This window comes from Anser brachyrhynchus (genome assembly GCF_964034855.1).
Source record: "Anser brachyrhynchus genome assembly, chromosome: 2".
Lineage (NCBI taxonomy): Eukaryota > Metazoa > Chordata > Aves > Anseriformes > Anatidae > Anser > Anser brachyrhynchus.
In genome coordinates, this window is record NC_137695.1 from 133596824 (window position 1) to 133615311 (window position 18488).

Genomic DNA, 18488 nt, shown 5'->3' on the forward strand with positions numbered 1-18488 from the left:
TCACAGGTAAGCATATTTATTCTAGTATCTTTGATACTGCCTACAGAAATTGTCATGATACATTCACTTCTGATTCTCAGCAATTAAAATGAATTTTTCCTTTCTGTATGAAATTACTGCTTTATTATCTGCTCCTTTTATCTTCATTATTATCTGCTCTTTTATATACCTCCTAGAGATCTTTAGGAAATGCTACTAACCGACCTCTTACAATCACAGATATCAGGAGAGGGACTGGCTTGCTTGGTGGATGGTTCTCATGGTTCTTTACTCCTGGCCCTCTCACAATGATCCCTTTCCCCAGGTCAGGTAAGGTTCTACTTGTTTATCACTGCCATTTGCAGAGGGACTTGTTATGGTACACTGGCACAAATTTCAGATTACCTAAGGAAGCAAAACTGTTAATTTTGCTGTGTAAATTATTCTGCATGCACAGCTAAGCCATCCATGTAGAAGGGATAAGAAGATGCAAGAAAGGAATAGGGCAGAAAGCTGGAAAAGAGAGCATTTTTGAAGCTACTCCAAAAACTGTCCTTGCTTGAGAATAAGAAACTATTCTTCCACTTGATTTTAGGAGCCACAGCTGTGCTTTTTTGTTATATCTCTGCTTACTATTGACCTCCCTAGTCTTGTCACTGAAGTCATCCATTATCATACTGATGCCCTATTCTGTAGTACTTCAGTAAAAGTTTGTAGGCAGTAGTAGAACTGAGTTTGACAATGATCTGCTAAATGTTTGGCAGCCCATACATGATTGTTCTTATTTGGAAGGCAAAATTAAACTACTTCAAATGAGTGGGAGCTGTCTCACCTCTCTGAATATATTACAAAGTTATAGTTTCATATTCAAAGTTTTATTATCAGTTTCTGCTTAACATTGTTGCTTACGTCAAATATTTCATACCAGATTACCTGAAAAATACGTAATTACCTTTTCTGTTACTCCAGTAACATTTCTATTTCTCCTTCCTCAAAATCACTTCTTTCAGCACAATTCACAGCCTCTTCCCCGTTTTTTTTTTTCTTCTTCTTCTTTTTTTCATCACACGATCTTCCAAGGAAGCGCTAAAGTTAGGCTACATAAAATAAGTCATTCAATACAGAATAAGTTTCACAGTATCTATAAGAGTATGAATCTGTACCAGTCTGCTAGAGTTTCCCACTGCTTCATATCCTCTTTTAGATAAATTTGCCTTGTTTAGGCTTTTAGGGTTCCAGTCCTGATCTTGAAGAACAAACATAGTCTTAGTCAAATTGATGAGGTCTCTTTCTTATGGTTATTTATTCATACAGATATTTACAAATTTAGTGTCATTGAAGAGCATTTTGTATTTGGTTTTGTATTTATTTTTCAAAAGAGCTACAAAAATGTATGGAATCATGTAATAACAAACAAACAAATGGATAGATAAAACCTCTGGCACTGGAGAATATATTCTGAGGAATAAGAAATTAAAAAAAAAACAACAAACATCTTTTGGTGGAACTACAAACCAGGCTGCCTAATATTTCTGCTGAAAATCTAATTTGGATTTTGTTTCCCAATTAGTTCCCCAGGTAAAACAAAATTTTGTTTCACATATGCATATACACACTGAGGCTGAAGTATTTAATCCTACTCCAGTAGAAACCTACAAGATTAGTGAATTTTGCATCTGGACATTGTCATGAAAACAGAGCCCAAGTGCAGGTAGTTGCTGAAATTGGTATTCTGCAGAGTAAGTCCTCCCTGTTGATATTCCTGTTGGCATTATGCAGCAGTTGAGGTTCCCTCAGCTCATACCCCCTAAGCCCTCAACAATTCTGCTGCAAGATATTACAGAATTGTACATGCCAGGTATTTTAAATCCAATGTACTTTACTATTTGCTGACAAAGCAGCTATTTCACCTCTTGTATGTATGACTGATTCTCTAGTCATAAAAGGTTGGTTAAGTACCAAGTAGTGCCTTTTTTTTCAAAGCAACAGAAATTTCATCAGTCTGAAAATGTTTCTTCACCAGAAACCATGCAGAGACATGTTCTTCAGGTATATAGATACCTGAAGGTGAGGTGAGGTCAGACAGAAAAATTTATAAACCAGCATACTGTGTCAGAGCAAGGACGACATTTTGACTTGGAGATGCAAGTTTGTTCTTCTTCTGTCTGTGCTTGCCACTATACACTCAGCTCACCCCATGTCTATATCTGTTCTCAAACCCAGGCTCATTATAATTGAGATCTGATCATTGCCTCTTCCTTGCCAGTCACAACGGTTCTTTGTCTCATCCTTATCCTAGAGATAGCAGGCCCATTGAATTCAACTGCTGTCTGCTACCAGGCCATATCAACCCTGCCATCTGCTTTATACTAATCTAATCTAATCCTCAAAAACAAAAACAAAAACAACAACAAAAAAAACAACCAAACAAACAAACAAAAAACTCAAAAACGATTTTTCATGTGATTGCTAATCCAAAATCCATGAATATTTCTGCTGCTAGTCAAAGGAGTAAGGAGCTTCTGTTCTGACCTGCCAGCAAAGCTAGTTCTGGATATAACTGAAAATATATGTTACAAAGGAATTAGCTCCCTGGCAAATGGTAGAAATATGATAATGGAACTTTAGCAAGGTCATGGTGGGGAGGTGGAGGCTTTGTCTCTGGAGAACTTCTGAAGGAGCGAAAATTAACTTTAGACAACCTGCTTCTGTAGAAAATTGAGCGTTGCTCTTTAGACGCCTGTGAACAGGGAACAAAAATACAATATATTGTTAGAACTTAGTGCAGTGGTTGGGTGTGATCAGCGAGTACCTCTTTCATCTCTACATTTTGAGGAGTTCCTGAGCTCCTTTACAAAAGCAGAAAGATGTCCCTTCCAGTCCATTAAAACTATACCAGTCAAAAGCTATAAAGACAATTCTGCAACAAGGCCAGAGCTCAACCCTGTCCATAGCAATATGACAGCTACTGTGACAAATGTGGTTTTATGACATCAACTCTTCTTTCAGCTTCCATGACACTTTCCTTTCTTCTATTCCCCAGAAGCTTCCATTGTCTCAACTTGATCCTTGAATGGGCTCCAGTCTGTCATCTTTTTTTTTCTCTACCTTAGTTCTCTTAATCTCATTAAAAAAAAAAATATAATTCAAGTGTCATGTCTATGCTGCTCACCTGCTGATTGACTTCTTTGCTCTAGATTTGTCTCCTCGTTTGCCAAGAAAAAATGTTACACAATCTTTCTGACATATCACGCTTTTGCAAGAAACTCAGGAGGCAGCAAGAAAAAGGTGCAATTTCACTGCACTCAGTTCCTGGTTATAAAAGTCTATGTGTATTCTCCTTGCATGACCAGGAGCTGTGCATTTGGTCCATCGTGTCATCCCACAGTGTCCATGAATTCAGCCTTGGCACAATTCCAGAATTGCTCCGGTACCTTTAAGAGCTTAAGGAAGTTGAGGAGGGCAGGGAGGCAGCAGACAAGGGTGTTGATTAGATAAAATCAGTGCACCCTACCTGAACTCCAGTCCTGCTTTAAATATATCACAATGATGCAGCCATTCCTTTCTAAATGAAAGCTCATGCTCAAGCTGTATAGATATGTATGAGATATAACCTTTTTTTTTTTTTCTTTTCATTTTACTGGAGAATAATGCGGCTGAATATACGTTTAAGTCTAAATTTTAAATTCTATTCTTTATTTTCCAGTTTGCTATGTTGTATTTTAACCGACGACACCCAGAATTACAGGGACTAACTGCCTTCCTGAGACAAATGCAAGCTACAGACTTTCTCTGTCTTGGTGACCTGCATTGAAAATGTTTTATTTAAGGTCTTCTCTCTATTATGCTTCTCTCTGTTAATATTTAAGTAAAAAGCTCTATTAATATTAATATTGCTGATTAAATTTATTTTATTTCTCTATTATTAGTATGTTCTGCCCTTAACTAAAAATGTAATTTGTTCAATGATTTCCACAGAAGCTAAGCTTTTTGTAAGGTAGCAAGTTCATTATAAATGGCTATTTGTCCAACATATATATATATATATATATTAAATAATGCAGAAGCAAAACTGGCTGAGGGAGAAGAGCTCTTTTAATACAGCTTTGCATTGTTTATATTCAAGAGCATGAGTATAATTTCTCTTTTTTTCAGCAAGATACTTGCAGTTATTGACCACACATTTCTTAGCATGTTCAAACCTAATAACTTGACTGCCTGCCTTATCACTCTAGCACCAGCTCCTTCCTGCTGTACCTCTGTATTGAACCTTGACCTATAGAGATTAGCTTAGCCTACAGAAAGGGGCAAAGGGTATGTCGGTCTCCCAGCCCTTTTGATCTAATCTTTTCTTCTCAGACTTTCAGGAGCATTACCAGAAAGTTTAGAGTCTGCTAGTGCTTGGGTGGTTTTCTGTGCATTTTATATTTGTTCTTTCCTCTAACAAAACTGTATTAAAATAATCCCTTTTGGAATGTGAAACAGTATTATTGAATTGTATGGTACAAAAAGATAATAAACTATTGTTGAAGTTGTTTGTTAAAGTAATGGCAAAACTGATGGGCATTACTGCATGTTCTGATTGCGTGAAATCAAAAGATGCCAGCATGACTTAGGACTTTAAATTGAACATGAAATCAAGTAATAAAGCAACAAAACAGTTTGAAAAGAATTGTGCAGATCAATAAAAGATTTTTTTTTTTTTTTTTTACTCTGCCTTACATCTAATATTGCCTTCAATTCAGATACCAGATACCTTCTGGCTATAATGGCACACACTTTGATCTTTGCAAGTAGCAGAGGACGATACTTTGAGATAATGCTTTTGTCCAAAGCCACACAAAACTGTAGCAGAATAGCCAAAAAGTAAATTAATTATGGAACAACAAAACACTTTTTGGATTCAAATTGTATATAAGAAAGACAAATTAAATTATGCAGTTTGGAATGTCTTTTACATAAACGTTGTGGATCCTGTCTATATGCACCTATATCAGTGTGGGCATACTTCCTTGATTTCAAGAGAAATAAAACTAATGGAACATGAGCAAAATTATATGCAGTTTTCTCACTTCCTTGGAATATCAGACTCAGTTTTTTCCAGGTTTTATTCACCAGTAGGTTTACTCTTTTCTTTCATTTGCTGCTAAGCTTACAAGTCTGCAAAAAGTAGGTTTTATTCCTCGAGAGGAACACAGATGCAAACAGGTTATATGTATATATATACATATATAATATATACCGTTATACTATCAGTAATGTAGCCTACAACAATACCTACAAAATCCTACCCCACATATGACGCACTAACCAACAAACTCCTTATTTGGATCATGGCCTCATCTCTGTACAGTTTCCTAAATCACAGAATCATAGGATGGCCTGGGTAGGAAGGGATCTCAAAGATCATCTAATTCCAATCCCCCTGCCATAGGCAGGGATGCCACCTACTAGATCAGGTTTTTCAGGGCCTCAAGACCTGGTCTTGAACACCTCCAGGGATGGGGCATCCACAGCCTCTCTGGGCAACCTGTGCCAGTGCCTCACGAGCCTGTTCCAGTGCCTTTACACTTAAGAGGGTAAGCACAAGATGGTCCCAGGCACATTGGTATTGTAATGCTTATTTCTCTCTTCTGGTGATCCTCAAACTGATGTATTCTCCTCCTAAACCTGACAGTGCTCTCCTACACTGACATCTGCACACACAGTTTGCCTTTTCACCCACATCTGTTTAATCTCTCTTATCTGATTATTCACCCAGTGCTGTAGGTTTCAACTCTCCATAGGTTTGAAAGCTACAAAGAACCAAATGCATAATTTTGGCCACTTGCCCTTTTAAATTCCAGGTTGTGAACTGATTATTTCAGTTTGACCTTGATAAAATCCATGCAGCTGTGAGCCATGGCACCAGCTAATGAAGATGAATACCTCCCAGATGCTCAGGTGGCTTCTCGTGTCATAAATAGGTATCATTGTTTATTACATATATAAACCTACATTGCATTTTATCTAACAGTTTAACTCTGTATCAGCAAAACACACATTTCTAGGAGGTGTTTGGGCCTTTTAATATTTGCCAATTAGTTACAATCTGCATGTACCATATTGTACTCTGAATTCAAACATCTGCTCTGTGTTCTAGATGCTCTGGAAATCATGTATTTTTAGTTTCCATTTTCATGTACCTGAGCAAAAGCAATGCCATGGCAGGACTCACATGTTTCCAAGATCTGGGCATTCAGCTTGCTGTCAGGACAAACATACACACACCCTCAGTATCTGTGTGTGGGAGCTGAACTTTTCATCGGACACTGACTTTCCTTTAATAAGTCTCCGAATCAGCTGACTTGACAAAGCCAGTGTTAGGTTTCCTCTCCACAAATAAAACATTTACGTTTTACCTTAACTACAGTATTGTATAGCAACTAGATGTGAACCGTTGTTATAATAACCCATTATTTCTACAGAGACTATTTGAAGTTTATCGTGTACAGAACACCAGCACAGAAGGCTACATGTGCTTTGTTTTACTGAAACTTTTATGCTGTTCACTGAACTGTGATCTTTAAAGGAGCTTGACTTCGATAACTTTATGTCCTATCAGATTTTCATCAAAAACAGTGCTAAGCGAGGATTCCATTACAGTTCAAATAGCTGTATTAATGAATTATAATAAATACGAGATGACATAGCTGTGTCCCACCATCTTTTCCTTCTCTTCTTCAAAGCTGTCTTCATTTCTTCTTCTCAAGCCCATTTGCATCTCCAAAGCCTTTGATTAGGGAGCTCCAAAAGGTACTTCATTGTCAAACTCCCTCATGTTTGCCTCTGTCACTGGCCAAAAGTGATAACAACTTGCACTTGCATTTGCAAAATTTAGTATTGTAATTTTTTTGCAAGCTGTGAATTTATTAAATGCAGCTGGACCTTTAATGTGCTAAATTTGCCAGAAAGGAGCAGTATGAGATGGATCCTGGACCCACTTTGGTCTTTGAGCAGACTTGTAATGGTCTTTCATTTGTTTGTCTGTAAAGATCTAAAGATATTGGAATTGGTACAGTAACATACCAGGGAGGGGAGATCTCCGTAGAACTTCTTTGAAATTCAGGGTTAAGAACAAAAACCATGAACTATTAATGACAGAAAGATGCAAATATTTTTATTTTTTATTTTTTTGGGGGGGAGGAGGGTGTTGTTTAGAGCACAGAAGAAAACTTGCAAAGATCATAACACTCCTCACAGTGAGTTCTCTGACAAGGATCTGTGGCTTTGTGAAGCTTGCCACTTTTCACAGATGAAAATCTGCTTCTCTGATTCATCATCACATAACGGGCTTCATCCTGTTTATTATTAAAAGTACAGTCCTAAGATATTTTAGGCTGTAGTGCCTAGAAGCTGGCACTGCAGGGTTCAGGCATGACTTTCCACCCTTCCCAGATTCCAAAGGGGGAAGGAACCTGGATGATGGAAAATGAACACCCTAGCATTTAGCAAAATGGAAATTAGCACATCCAGCCACAACCAACACATTTTCTTGGTCATTCCAGAAGGTAGCTTCACAGTTTTGCTCTGAGTATCAGAGTGAACTTCCAACACATCCCCTCCAAGAAGTTTGTCCTCAAGAAACTTCAATAAGCAAAGCACTACTGAAAGAGTATTTTTAAAATGCTTGTCCAGAGACTGCTTTCTAGAATAATCTAATATGGAGACTTGTCAGTGGTCAAATCCTTGTTGTCCAATTCAGCTGCAAATTTCATTATACTATGTTGTTGCAATAGAATAAGTTATTGAATGGAACGGAACAGAACAGAACAGAACAGAACAGAATAGAATAGAATAGAATAGAATAGTTCAGTTGGAAGGGGCCTTCAAAGATCAGCTAGTCCAACTGCCTGACCACGTATGGCTAACCAAAAGTTCAAGCATATAATTGAAGACAATATTGAAAAATGCTTGAACACTGACAGGCATGGGGCATCAACCACCTCCCTAGGAAGACTCTTCCAGTGTTTTACCACCCCCACAGTAAATGCATTTTTCCTAATGCCCAGTCTGAACTTCCCCTGGCACAGCTCTGTGCTGTTCCCTTGTTTTCTACCATCAGTTACCAGGGAGCAGAGACTGGCACCCCCCTCTCCACTTCCCCTCCTCAGGAAGTTGCAGAGAGCAATGAGACAGACTGTCAGCCTTCCCTTCTCCAGACTAGATAACCCAAGTGTCCGCAGCCTCTCCTCTTAAGACATGTCTTCCAGCCCTTGTACCAGCCCTTGTACCTTGAACACTATTGTGGATGCATTCAAGGACCTTAATGTCCTTTTTATATTGCGGAGCCCAGAACTGCACACGATATTCAAGGTGAGGCCACACAAGTGCTAAATATACCAGGAGAATCACCTTTTTTGCCCTCTTGTCTGCCAGGGCACACTGCTGGCTCATGTTAAGCCTGCTGCTGACCAGCACCCCTTTCTGCTGAGCTGCTCCCCAGACACTTGTCTCCCAGTCTGTACATGTGTCTGGCATTACTCTGTCCCATGTGCAGAACCTGGCATTTCCCTTTGTTGAACTTGATGCCATTGTTGATGGCCCAACGTTCCAATCTATCTAGATCCTTCTGCAAGGCCTCTCATCCCTCTAGAGTCAACAGAACCTCCCAGCTCAGTATCATCAGCAAGCTTGCTGAGGATGCACTCCATTCCTGCATCCAGATCACTGATAAAAATGTGGAACAGTACTGGCCCTAGAATTGAGCCCTGGGGAACACCGCTGGTAACCGTCTGTCAGCCAGATGTAGCCCCATTCACTTACAACCCTTTGAGCTCTGCTGTCAAGCCAGTTTGTCACCTAGCATAGCATGAACCTTTTTACTTCACAGTTGGACAATTTGTCCAGAAGGATTCTGAATTAACCTACCTGCCCATTTCTTGTTCTATCATCCTTTGCACTAAATTGAGTGTACTTTGGAACATTTACTAAACAAAGTCATTTCAAGTGCAAACATTCCAGCTTTAGAGAGAACTGAACCAACCAGTGTTAGCCAGGGAAAGGGAGTAGATTTGTGAGTTTGTGATAAAGAGTGAAAAAACAGAACAAGGGTCTGGGTTAAAACACAAGCCCAAAGACAAATGACAAATTCAGCAAAACAAAAATAACTTGTTTGACTACATTTACTGTAAGTGTGGGTCACCTTGTAATCTTTCTATTACTTGGCTAAGCTATGTGGTTTTCTCACTAATGGACTATTAATCTCCTTTAGTTGTAATTAACAGAAACAATCATCATTTAAATAACAAACATGTAAGATAATTCTCAAAAAGGCTTGCATTTGACCTAGTAATTATGGCGACAAACTTGCACAGCTCTTCCTGACGGTGGCTGCAAGCTATCAGACAAGGTTTTAAAGAAAATATTAACAGGCAACACATGCCTGCTATTAACCATGCGCACTCCCACAGGTATATCCTGAAGGTCACTTGGAACACCAGCTTTGTTTTCTTAATCCATATCTCAAAGAGCTCACAACTTGTTGGCTGCCCTGGCAGCAGAGCTAGCCGGGGTTATGCTTTGTTCCCTGGTTCCCTGGTGTGCCTCCTGGTGAAAGCAATCAGCGGTGCCCAGCCAAACATGCTGCTGCAGAACAAATATGTAGGCAGACCATTTTCTCACTGCAAGAGACTGGCACAGGCTCTCTGCCTCTTTTCTTTTCTTTTTTTTTTTTCTTTCTTTATTTTTTTTTTCCTAGTGAGATCATACCAAATGCTCTCTTAGTAATGGTGACATTTTTCTAGTTTAAAATAATTATGCACTAGTCTCTGGGGTTTAATACATACTATTTAAATAGTGCCTTCTTTCTTCCCTTCTGTCCACAATATGTCTGCAGTGACTCCTCATCAAATGGCAGAGTGGTGTAAACACTAATTTTAACACCAAACCTCTAGAACATGACATAGCCTACATTATTCTCAGTGATGCCCCATGAAATTAACCGCTTGGAGGATTACAATATTGCACAAAGGTCATTAAAGTTCAATTCAAATCAGTTCAATCAATACACACGTAATTTCACTGGGACAAGTAGATATCAGCCTAAGACTTGAAGTCTTTGAAGAAATTGGCAACCACTCCTAATCTTTGTGTCCAATAAAAATATTTTTTTGCTCAGAACACTAATACTCACCAGTAGCCTTGAAGACTAAATCAAGATTTTATGCCATGCTTCACCTGTGTTCCTGAAGACACATTCTTGAACACTTCCGTCCAGAATGTACTGAACAGCATCTTACCACATTTTATGTATCTTTACTATCTTTATAACAATATGTACATATATATATAAATAATATATATAATATATATAAAAATAATATATATATTTAAATAACAGATAGGTATGAACAATGTTGAAAACCTATTTTATGTCCAGAGTTCAAAAACCACTGAAAATTTTTGTTATACATATAAAAAAATCAGAAGTTACAGCTCAATGCCAGGTTTCTGCTGCTTAAAAATAAAGATCAATTAAAAGAATCATAGGGAGGAAGGGAGAGAGGGAGGGAGGGAGGGAGGGAGGGAGGGAGGGAGGGAGGGAGGCAGGAAGGAAGGAAGGAAGGAAGGAAGGAAGGAAGGAAGGAAGGAAGGAAGGAAGGAAGGAAGGAAAGACGGATGGACTGTTGCAGTGGATCAGAACAGAATAATTTCTGGGTTTAGCCTTCCTATTGGCAAGTCATTACAGAGGATTAAAATATTTCCACAGAAGAAAATTTCATTTAAATACATGCCCACGTCAAGCACGATACAGTTTGCATAAATATATTTGCTATAATATATGCCATTGGTGATTTATTTAGTAATGGAAAAAAGGAGATAATCTCTTTTGGCACATGCACCTTTTAATCATGTGATTTTGCAAATATTTGAATCCACCAGCTAGAAGCACAGCTCATAACACACAGACCATGTGTAATGAGAGAAGATCAGTTCTTGTTCTAAAGTCCATGGTTTAGGCCCATGTGTGGTAAAAATGCATTAGTGCGGTAAAAGCAGAACAAATAAAATTCCCATAAAAGTTTACACACCCAGTTTTGGTGACAGTGAACTTTGGTAAAGGGTGACAGTAATAACCTGTTTCTTGAGCCAAGTTGTACTTACACATTTACTCATCTGGCTTTTCCCTCTTCCCTCTCAGCAAGTGCACTGATAAGTGCAATGAAAGGTGTTCGGCAATCTTAAGAATGTCGAGTTACTCTTATCTGACATACAAAGAATGAACACGAGATACTTTCTCAGGTACAACAACAGAAAAGCTGAAACACAGACGAAGATGACAGTAAATTCAGAACATTCATATGATGCTATAAATTTACATGACATTTTTCACTGAGAGATGACACACTGTAGCTTTTCAGGGGATGAGGAAGGGCTGGGATGGACAGTAGGACAGTGCAGCTGGGTGCTAGCAAGAGGAGCAGATGCTGACAAACATTAGCACCTCTTCTATCAAAGTACAAAGGACTTCAGGAGTACAGCGATCTCCAGACCATTGCAGACCAGACTGTAATGCTTTTCAAGATCTCCTTGTAGCAGGAAAAGCTATACTTAGATCTGAGGAAAAAAAAAAAAAAAAAGAATACAAATATGTCCTATTTTATACTCATTATTTCTAAAACCCAGCCAAAATCCCACAAAACCCCAGACCCATACCAGTATTCAGTTTTGAGAAAACTGAACTTAACCTAGATTTTGTCTAGGTTTAAGGGGGGATGCTGGTGACATCTGATTCTAACTAAATAAAATTTACAAATAGAAATGAGCTCTGACTCAGGTTATAGGGGGAGTTAATTACTATTTCTGTGATATTAGGTTTAGCCACATCTAAGAAACAAGAAGATTTACCATTTAATCAACACGAAGTTGCACATTTTTACAGCTTTAATTGAAATTATGCATGGAAACAACTTTTCTCAATTTTGTTCTTAGCGTTCCTTAAATAACTTGTGGTAACAAGGTAAACCCTCTTGAATTAAAGGTGCAGTGTTAACACAGAGTGGCACGCTAAGAATAATGGTATTATTTTTTGTTACTAGCTCTCTTAATCTATTAGAAGACATCAGATTGTGGTGACTGTATTAGCAAAGCATGATTTGAAGAGAACCAGCTTCCTTTTAGCCAGCTAATGTAACTGTGAATAAAATAAAAATAAAAATAAAAATAAAATAAAATAAAATAAAATAAAATAAAATAAAATAAAATAAAATAAAATAAAATAAAATAAAATAAAATAAAATAAAATAAAATATGGATACGCTGGGCAAAATAGCAACCTTCAGTTTAATACAGAATTAAAAAAAAAACAAAACCTGCAGTGAGTTTAACTGCACTATGTTAATGAGTTAGATGATCTAAAGAAAAGATGCTGATGTCTGTAGGGGAATTTAAGAAGCAGGAACCTGGATCAGAGAGAGAGGGGAGAAAGGGAGAGATAAATACTGAAGAGCAGAACCCTAAGGGGTTTGTTGGCAGATAGTGATGGGAAGGCTAAGAGGTACCATAAAAAAAATTGCTCTACTCTGTGACTTTAAAGCCTATCAGAATTAAGACTTTTTATTCCTAGATTCATCTGAAGGTTCTTCATGTCTCCCTTCAGGACCGGAAACAGTTCAGAGGTGCTATGTTTTGTGTGTGAAAAATGATTATTCTGCAAGATTTTATATCACAGTATATGTAAAATATTAGTTATATCAACTTTGCCTACCGGACAAGAGACAGGTGAAATCAAATTAAATTCACTGATAAATGTTCTGTTTGTTAAAAAATACTGAACTGAGTGAAAAATCAAAGGCAACCTGAAACTGAATGGTCTTGTGCAGTTATGTGTCTATGCAAATTATTTATTGTGTTCCAACTGGGAGGTTACTTTAAAATATCTTAGTGGCATGTCTACATGGTACTCACTGTCAGGTAAACATTGGTGCAAAATTCATGCGAGTACCCAACATGGATAGTTAAAACTAGCCTAGGTACTGCAGCATCAGGCTGAAGTCACAGTTATCTTAACTGTGCTTTAAAGGAAAACCTATGAAGCATTTCCTAGCCTAGTACAGATCTGGGTTGAGTTTTTTTCTTCTTGAAGCAAAGTTAATATAGAACCTGATTTCCAAAAGTAGCTTGTGAGGGACGGTCCTAAGTCACCCTGCAGGAAAGCAACAGAACTGAGCACAGAAGTCATCACTTCCAACATCTGGTATGTGGTCCCTGTGCAAGAGGTCACACTTTTTCCCTTCAAGCAGTTTAACAAAATAAGACAGGAGCCATATTTAGCTACTGGTTCTTGAGTCATAGGGAAGTCACAGCAGAAGTGTTATGGTGATAACAATTTTACCCTGCAGAAAAGGATGGAGCAGTACCTTTCTCAATAGTTTTGATGCTTTCATTCAGGAAATCCCTACTCTCGCATATGAAAATCATCACTCTCTTAAATACAAAGTCGGTTTCCCAGTACAGTGCCGGATATCCTACAGTGAAGATATCCTTTGGAAGCAGGATGAGCCTGGAAGATATGGGGTGAACATTAAATCTGTTTGACTCACCTTGGGTTCACCCATTACAAAATATTGCAGTTCAGAGAGAGTTTCTAATGGGCAATAAAGAAGCAATCAGTACTTGACAGCATAGTATGATTTAACTAACTTACATGTGATAAAGAATATTTTTTCATCTCTAACACTGAGGATTTAAAAACCAGTGCTACTTAAAATTAATTTCACAAATTCAATGCTACTTAAAATTAACTTCATTTTAATCATTTTTTTTCAAAAAGAACATATTTTAATACAAGACATTCACTTACAAAAAAATGAATTAATCTGAAAACATGGTATTCCTGACTTCCTAAAAATAAAAATTGACATTTAACTCCCCTCAGCATTTTTTATTCCAAGAGATCATTATAGTCTCAACATCTCCACACACAGACAATTAGAACTAGGAACAAAATGTACCTTTTCCTCTGAAAAAAACATTTCACTAAACTGTTCTCAAATAGATAATAGCATATCATTATTATTATTTACAGTACATGGATACTTGCTCTGTTATCCCGTACTTTAAATTGATTTTTCCAGGTGAGAACATTGGTAGCAAATGAACATCAATAGATTTCCTGTGTGGAACCACTGTCATACACCAAATAGAACATTGGCAAGGTGTAAATGATTATACAAACTGTTTAATGAAATGAGAAGAACTGGATATTTTATATGTGTTTTATGGGACTTTTTGGGCTTCTGTTTGTGCAGAAATTGAAGGGAATTTTTCTTGTGAGGAAAAAAAGTCCTGAAATAAAGCTCTGTCTTCAGACCTCAATATCCTGTGATGGGTCCAAATTGAAAATTAGGTACATAAGACTTTTCCTCAAAAAAAACAACAAAAAAAACAACTTCGTAAAATATTTTCATTAATATATTAGCACTTGTTTTCTATATGCAATTAAGCAATATATTTTTTTTGTTACACCATTTCTGCACTGAGAAATAGCCAAGTAAAGTGGCTGAAAATTGCCATCTAGTGGCTTTGCAATGAGTATCTCAAGCTGGATAATGGCACCATATTGCAGTCTTATGAGCAAAAGTGGTGCTGGTATGGTCCTTCTCAGGCCACTACAGAAAAGATTAGCAAGTTGGGAGGAGAGAACAGCATTTTCTCCCCTAATTTTTGTGCTGTATCAGACCCACAGGTTTTTATTTGTGGCAGCAATATGAAGTTTTCCACTTAGAGAAATGCACTTTGAAAGCAGTGACCTTTTTCATAGAACATATCATCTAGTAGTACATCATGACTATGGCTTTAACAATCACTAATGCATATAGTTAGCTCTATTTTCTGTGTATATACATACCTCTATATTGGAGTGTATATATATATATATATATGTACATATATCATTCACCATGTTGCTGTTTTGACCTTGGCATTCTGTAAATAATTTCATATGCACTTCGCAGCAGAACAACTGAATTTAAGTTAGTTGTCAAATACATTAAAATTATTGCTATAAAACTTGTTCCTACATCTAATTCCTCATTCTTTTTTGTCTAAAACTCCTTATCTCTAATGTCTGTTAGACTTTATTTCTACACAATGTCTTGTATGAGACAAAAAAACGAGGTTGTATCCCCTTCTTCTTCAGATGAGTCACTCCTGGTATGGCCATACAAGTTCACTTGGATTGTATCCCTACCTGTATTGTGTTTTTTTTTTTGTGTGTGTGTGTGTGTGTGTTTTTCTCTATTCCTGCTACTGTACTGTCACCTGAAATATGAATTATATATATATATATATGTTCTTACATCCAGTAAGAACTGGCAACTCCTAAAATAGATGTATTGCGTGCAGATTTTGTGAAGGCTGGGTGGCAGCACACTAAACCACTCCAGTTATAGTAGTCTTTCCCAGCTGCTTGAAAGCTGGAGAACTTTCCAATTCCTAAAGATAATAATGAGACTATGGGAGAGCAAAAGAAGAAACAGGAGGGAAGTTTCTGGAGAAGTCTGAAGAATCCAAATTAGATATGAAATTGTTGAAACAGACCTAATTCCACCAAATTTGTATAGTGGTGTTTTGTCTTACTATCTTTTGGCTTGTTATCTAGCCACTTTAAACATATATTAAGTCTCAGTTTACAGAGATGTGGTTGACAATTAGTTGCTAGCAGGAACATATTTACCATGGGAGATATAGAATCTGAAGAGGACTGACTGTTTGGAACAAGGTAATGAGAAATTCTGGCTCTTATATGCAGAGAATTATCAACTATTGCTTAGATCTTGCTCCAACATTTGATTTGATTCAAAATTAAAAATTCAGAAGTGGTGGACTACTTTTCTTACAAGAGCATATGTACCTTGAATGAATTGCAATGTAGATGAATTTTACCTGCCAAGGTACCTGGGATGGTAACTCCAGAAACAAGTGATAATTCTTTGTGTGCTGGTATTACTGACATTATTTATTACCTATGGTTTTAGGAAATAGAGGTGGGAAAAGTATTTCAAATGGGAATAGGAAGTAGGAAGTGAAAGGGAAGAAAGAATGAGCAACAAAAATAGAGGAAAATGTAGATAAAAACAAAGAAAAAAAGAAGAGAATAAATAGGCAATATAGCCTTCCAAAAAGGAGTAAGTTTCCAGAGAAGTGGTGCAGCAGTGTTGCAGGTGAGGACTATTTTCTTGAAAATATGTCATATACAAAAACTAAAATAAGTATGTCCTCCAAATTACAGATTCACAGATTCACAGATTTCTCTAGGTTGGAAGAGACCTCAAGATCATCGAGTCCAACCTCCGACCTAACACTAAGTACTCCACTAAACCATATCCCTAAGCTCTACATCTAAACGTCTTTTAAAGACCTCCAGGGATGGTGACTCCACCACCTCCCTGGGCAGCCTGTTCCAATGCTTAATAACCCTTTCGGTAAAGAAGTACTTCCTAACATCCAACCTAAAACTCCCCTGTCGCAACTTTAGCCCATTCCCCCTCGTCCTGTCACTAGGCACGTGGGAGAATAGACCAACCCCCACCTCTCTACAGCCTCCTTTCAGGTAACTGTAGAGAGCGATGAGGTCGCCCCTGAGCCTCCTCTTCTCCAGGCTGAACAAGCCCAGCTCCCTCAGCCGCTCCTCGTAAGACTTGTTCTCCAGACCCCTCACCAGCTTGGTCGCCCTTCTCTGGACTCGCTCGAGCACGTCCATGTCCTTCCTGTAGCGAGGGGCCCAAAACTGAACACAGTACTCGAGGTGCGGCCTCACCAGAGCCGAGTACAGGGGCACAATCACTTCCCTCGACCTGCTGGCCACACTGCTTCTTATACAGGCCAGGATGCCGTTGGCCTTCTTGGCCACCTGAGCACACTGCTGGCTCATATTCAGCCGACTATCCACCAATACTCCCAGGTCCTTCTCGGCCAGGCAGCTTTCCAGCCACTCATCTCCCAGCCTGTAGCTCTGCTTGGGGTTGTTGCAGCCCAGGTGCAGGACCCGGCACTTGGCCTTGTTGAACTTCATGCAGTTGACCTCAGCCCATCGCTCCAGCCTATCCAGATCCTCCTGCAGAGCCTTCCTGCCCTCGAGCAGATCGACACACGTACTTAGCTTGGTGTCATCTGCAAACTTACTGAGGGTGCACTGGACGCCCTCATCCAGATCATCGATAAAGATATTAAAGAGGACCGGCCCCAGTACCGAGCCCTGGGGGACTCCACTAGTGACCGGCCTCCAACCAGATTTGACTCCATTCACCACAACTCTCTGGGCCCGGCCATCCAGCCAGTTTCTAACCCAGCGAAGCGTACGCCAGTCCAAGCCACGAGCAGCCAGTTTCTTGAGGAGAATGTTGTGGGGAACGGTGTCAAAAGCCTTACTTAGGTCAAGGTAGACCACGTCCACAGCCTTTCCCTCATCCACCAAGCGCGTCACTTGGTCATAGAAGGAGATCAGGTTCGTCAAGCAGGACCTGCCTTTCATAAACCCATGCTGACTGGGCCTGATCGCCTGCTTGCCCTGCAAGTGCCGCGTGATGACCCTCAAGATAATCTGCTCCATGAGCTTCCCCGGCACTGAGGTCAAACTGACAGGCCTATAGTTCCCCGGGTCTGCCCTCCGGCCCTTCTTATAGATGGGCGTCACATTGGCTAGCCGCCAGTCAACCGGGACCTCCCCCGATAGCCAGGACTGCCGATAAATGATGGAAAGCGGCTCGGCCAGCTCCTCCGCCAGTTCTCGCAGTACCCTCGGGTGGATCCCATCAGGCCCCATCGACTTGCGCACATCCAAGCTCCGTAGCAGGTCGCCAACCATTTCCTCATGGATAGCGAAGGCCACATCCTGCTCCCCATCCCCTTCCACCAGCTCAGGGCACTGGGTGTCCGGAGAACAACCGGTATTGCCGCTAAAGACTGAGGCAAAGGCGGCATTAAGCACCTCAGCCTTTTCCTCATCCTTAGTAACTAGGTTTCCCCTCGCATCCAGTAGAGGATGGAGATTCTCCCTAGTCCTCCGTTTCGCGTTGATGTATTTGTAAAAGGATTTTTTGTTGTCTTTAACGGCAGTAGCCAGATTGAGCTCCAGATGAGCTTTGGCCTTTCTAATTTTCTCCCTGCACAGCCTCGCTACATCCTTGTAGTCCTCCTCAGTGGCCCGCCCTTTTTTCCAAAGATTATAAACCCTCTTTTTTCTGCTAAGCTCCAGCCGCAACTCTCTGTTGAGCCAGGCCGGTCTTCTTCCACGCCGGCTCATCTTTGGGCACGTGGGGACGGACCGCTCCTGTGCCATCACGATTTCCTTCTTGAGGAGCGCCCAGCCTTCCTGGACTCCTCTGCCCTTCAGAACCGCCTCCCAAGGGACTCGGCCAACCAGCGTCCTGAGCAGCTCAAAGTCAGCCCTCCGGAAGTCCAAGACAGCAGTTTTACTGGTCCCCTTCCTGGCCTCGCCAAGAATAGAGAACTCTACCATTTCGTGG

The 18488-nt window shown here is 39.5% G+C and overlaps 1 protein-coding gene across 1 annotated transcript in view; it reads right to left on the reverse strand.

Annotated features, from left to right (window-relative positions):
* Positions 1-417: 417 nt before the first annotated feature.
* The window catches only part of LOC308190369 (uncharacterized protein), an 87599-nt gene continuing 69528 nt past the window's right edge, over positions 418-18488 (reverse strand). The window contains exon 11 of the mRNA XM_080581682.1: positions 418-1065. The gene's annotated coding sequence lies outside the window, so the exon portion shown is untranslated. The remainder of the gene's footprint in view (positions 1066-18488) is intronic.